The following is a 4,847-nucleotide window of genomic DNA, read 5'->3' on the forward strand; positions in this document are numbered from 1 at the left end:
CTGAAGCACCAACATAGCTTAGGCTAGGGTCTTGGAGTAGGTGAGTACTTAACTCTCCAAGACTACAAAACCAAACAGATAGTCTATCTTGAGTAGAACAAATCCAATTGTTTCAGTTACATTCTGGGAAAGCTCCTCTTAAAGGAGAAGCACGAGCTCGTGTCCGAACCAGTGAGGGGATCATTCCTCCCTCGTTGGGAACGACGCCAGGCAGTACGTATTACAAACGGTAAACCTCGGATTAACCATTGTCGAGGAGCCAGGGGTCACTTATCGGTAAACCTTGGATTGTTGTCAAGGAGCCGGTAAGGGGATTGGAGCTTGCTACTCTGCCCTTGCGTGCTGTCGGAGTTTAGACTGTTCCCCCAGGTGTAATTGTTGTGATTGGTAACCTTAGTGGCCATAATATCTAGGATTCTACCCAAGGTGACGGTGGAGGGAAGGTCCCACTGTACCTGGAGCAGACGTCGGTTATACTCACTTGGATTTTCTGGGGGGTTCGCTTCACTTCGAGACGGTTAAAGTGGAGGAACTTGGTCCAGTCTATTCATTAAGCAGGTTGCCGGGGTAACTGTTCCACCCACCATTTCTGTACTGAATCCTGCGAGGTTGGGCCTAATCACCAACTAGCGCTTTTGGTCCGGAAGACTACTGTTTGTGTGTGGTTTGACGCTCTAGATTATTTAGGCGTGTGCTTCAAATTTGTTTGCTTCTTTAGAAGACTTTAGGTGGTTTGATTTGAAATTTTTTACTTTGTTTTCGTGTGTTGTAGTTAAAATCTTTAATTGTGGCGGAATTACCGAGAAGGTCCCGTCGAATTGCGGGCCAGTCTCCTGAAGTTGTTTCTGTGGCCGAATTGTTGAGAAGATCCCGTAGACTTAGGGGATCCCCTCCTCGAGACGACCCAGGTAATTTAGAAGGGTTAAAGGTCCTTGTAACTCCTCCTAGTGGCAGTAGAGTAGGATCACCTGAAGAAGGAGAATCTTCCTTGGTAGTCCATCCAGATTACCAAAGTTTAGAAACAGGTTACAATCCCGAAGCTGTTACAGTTTCCGAGCTTGCTGGTAGTTTTTCATCTGCCAGTGAAACAGGCGAAGAACCTGAAATTTCAGAACCTGTTACTCCAACTCCTAGTGTTCCTGATTCACCAAGAATAGAAAGAATTATCACCGAAAATCTTCCTGTTGGATTAATTGCTATAGAAGAACTTGTTCCAGAGGAAGAAATAGGCGTTTCTGATTCTGAAGATCTAATTACCCTTGATCTAAGGGAGCGTGAATCCATCTTTTACAGTCCTCCTAGAAGTGAATCTTGGTACCTTGCATTAACCAATTTTTTAGACAACTCAGTAGGTTTTTCTACACCTCGTACTCCGGTTCCACCTAGAGGAATTCATTCTCCTGTAAATATGTCTGGTCAGTCATCTGTGTTTTCACAAAGTCCTGAATCATTTTTACATGGCGGTCCTTCTGTTCCTACTGGGTATCAATCACTTTCTGGTACCTTTGCGGGAGCATCTCCTCAACCCATTGATCATGGGTTATTAGTTGGAAACAGTGGTAATGTACCATTGAGTATAGGTGAAGTTTATATGATGTCAGGTTCAACTCCCATTAACCAACCTCAAGGTGGCCAATTACCGCCTGGGGGGCAACCTTCGTTAATGCCTGGGGGGCAACCTCAAGGTACTTCATTCGTGACTGGGGGGCAACCTCAAGGGTATCAACCCCAAGGGTATCAACCCCAGCCTCAATATGTACCCCAAAGTCAACCTCAGTATCAGTATCAACCTCAAGGATGGCAACCTCAAGGATGGCAACCCCAAGGGTATCAACCCCAAGGGTATCAACCTCAAGGATACCAACCTCAAGGTCAAGGTCAACCCCAGTATTCGTATTTACCTCAAGGTTATCAACCTACGGGTCAATACCCTGGTCAAGGTTATCAACCACCTCAAGGGCAATCATATGGGACTGCACCTTACAGTTATCAACCCTATCCTCAATACGGCTATGGATCTCAGTATCCTCAACCTGTTACGAGTCAATACCCTGGAATGTTAACATGGGATCCGTCACAGGGTCAACAGATGTCGCAACCAAGTATACAGTCGGTACCTCAAGCAGGACAACCTGCAGTTCCTGGTCCACCCCAGCAACCGCAACCTGTCCAGTCAAGTGTTCAGACCCCTGTAACTTCTGTAGTTACTCAGCCGCCAATTGCACCTGGTACTCCACCTCACACGGCTGCAGCAACTACCGCTTCATCTACCATGCTTACTTCTGGAGTATCGGCAGCTCCGGTTTCTACTGTCCCTGTAACCACTCCTCAGACATCTGTACCGTTGTCTGGACCCACGGTTCAAACCACAGTCCAGATGCCTGCAGGCCAACCTGGTACAAGTACGGTTGTTACTACTCAACCTCAATTTGTTCAACCTCCGTACCAGGGACAGTATCAACCTGGGCAAGCTGCCCAACAACCGGTTTACCAGTATCAACCGTATCCTGGGTACACTTATCAACCACCTCAGCAACCCCAGTACGGTCCGGTTAATCCTGGTTTTCCAGGAGGATATAATATCCCAAATGCGACTCCTGTTCCTAGTTATCCTGGATATCCTCCTCCTGGGGCTGGTATTGTGACTCAGAGTTTTAGAGATCCTAACCGGCAGTTACCGTTTATTGCGACTTTAGATTTACCCGACTTGACGCGCCTAACGAACGATCCAATTCAATATCTTCAGTTCTGGCCGCCAATGCCAAATAAGTTGCCCAGCGATATACCCAAGTTCGAAGGTAAGTCTGGAGAGGATCCGTCTAATCACGTGATGACTTACCACCTCTGGTGTGCATCAAATTCCATCTCAGATGATTCCATCCGCTTACGTCTTTTCCAGCGTACACTCATTGGTCTCGCAGCCAAGTGGTACATTGAGTTACCACGGGCCTCTTTTTACAACTTTAGCCAGTTAGCTACCTCGTTCTTAACTCATTTTCAGTTACCAGTCAGATACGATAATGGTACAGAATTATTAACTTCGCTAAAACAATCGACATCCACGTACATTTCTGATCACATCCATGAGTGGAGACGTCGAAGAAGATTAGTGAAAGTTTTTATCCCGGACCAAATCTTAGCTGAATGGTTTGTCAAATCATTATTACCAAGAATTACTGAAGATGTAGCTAAGGCCGGAGTAGTTACTGAGGAGCAAGTCATTGCTCAGGCACAATACCTTGACTTAGTTTACACTCAGTCGGGTACGTTACACGAGAAAATTCCGGATCTTCCAAAGTCAAACCAAATCGCTGCTGCTCCTTCGGGATCTCATGCCGCTGATGGTATGATCGGTATCGTGACTACGAAGAGTAAGAAGAAGTCTTCCAAGGCCTCCAATACTCCAATTATCACTTTGCCTGATTCTCCGACAGGAGAGTCTTCTCCTCCTGAACTTACCGCCGACATTCACGCTGTAGAGTCATCTACGGCCAAATCAAAAAACGGTGGAAAGAAGAAAGGAAAGAAGAAGGCTAAAGCAGACAAGGCTCCAAAGGAGAAAACGGAAAAGTCGGAAACCAATGACGAAAAGCGCAAACCTCGATATCCTTGTCTTATTTGTGAAGAAGATCATTTTACGAGAGACTGCCCTCATCGGGCCGAGGTAGTGAAAATAGTCAAAGGTTCTCCCACTCCTGCTGTGTTAAAAAATCCATTTCCAGAGCAGGAGAATAAGATGATAGGTTCTTCTTCGAATGCCAGTGAAGAACCCATTTTGATGATGTCTCATGTCAGGATTGCGACTCGATCGCAAGATTATGGTAGTAAGGCTCCTGTTGATGGTAAGGAAGCAGAATCTTCTCACTCTAACCCATCAACCTCAGCTCCTGGTTCCGATCCACTACAGATCGAAAAACCTAACCCAGACTTAGTGATTAAGCCGCCCGCCAAGGGTGTACTTCGAAGGTCTGCTTTCAATCCACATGCGAGAGCAGCCCAGAATTACAACATTGTTGAAGACTTAGCTGTTTCACCTTCAGCAATGTCGGCACTCGAAGTGCTGCAATCATGTCCAGCGCAACGAAAATTGCTTTTGTCGGCTATTGGAGCTGTCGATGTTCAGGACCCGAACCTAATGATCTTTGATCTAGAAAGTAGTACACCGCGTCTCCCCCATCAAATGGCTTTCCAAATTCCAGTGATAGTCAAAAACAGGCCTATTCATCGGACTGTGATTGATGAGGGAGCTTCTACGTGTATTATGTCGATTCAATGTTGGAGATCGCTTGGTTCTCCTTCGTTGAACCAATCCCCCACCATCCTTAAGGCCTTTGATGGCCGTGGGTTCCGTCCGTTTGGTATTCTACAAGAATTGCCTATAGGGGTCGAAGGTAAAACCGTTAGTCTGGATGTGGAAGTGGTTGATGCCCCTCTAGACTACAACCTTCTTTTGGGTCGAAGTTGGTCATATGCTATGACAGCGGTCGTTTCATCGGTCTTCAGAGTCATTAAGTTTCCACATAACGGTAAGATCGTGACTATTGATCAGCTGACATACTTTTCATCCGACCCAACCTCTTTAGAAACTATCCAGCATGTTGGTAAAACGACAATCCCTTATAGGGACATTGGTGTAGGTTTAGTTAAGGATTCCGGTTTACTGGGAACTTTTCCTCTCCCTCCACTCAATGCAGACCCTTCGTTTGCAACAATTCATATGATCACGTCAGAAAACATTATTTATGATGATCCTTGGTATGTTCCCTCTGACTCTGAGCTAGACTCACTCGGTGATGTTATGCCGTTGAGTCCGTATGAGATTGCTTATGAAGCTCTTATGTCTTTTA

The sequence above is a fragment of the Pinus tabuliformis genome, chromosome 2_2 (assembly GCF_031772625.1).
Source record: "Pinus tabuliformis cultivar Carrire ecotype Pingquan chromosome 2_2, CPIR1, whole genome shotgun sequence".
Taxonomy (NCBI): domain Eukaryota; kingdom Viridiplantae; phylum Streptophyta; class Pinopsida; order Pinales; family Pinaceae; genus Pinus; species Pinus tabuliformis.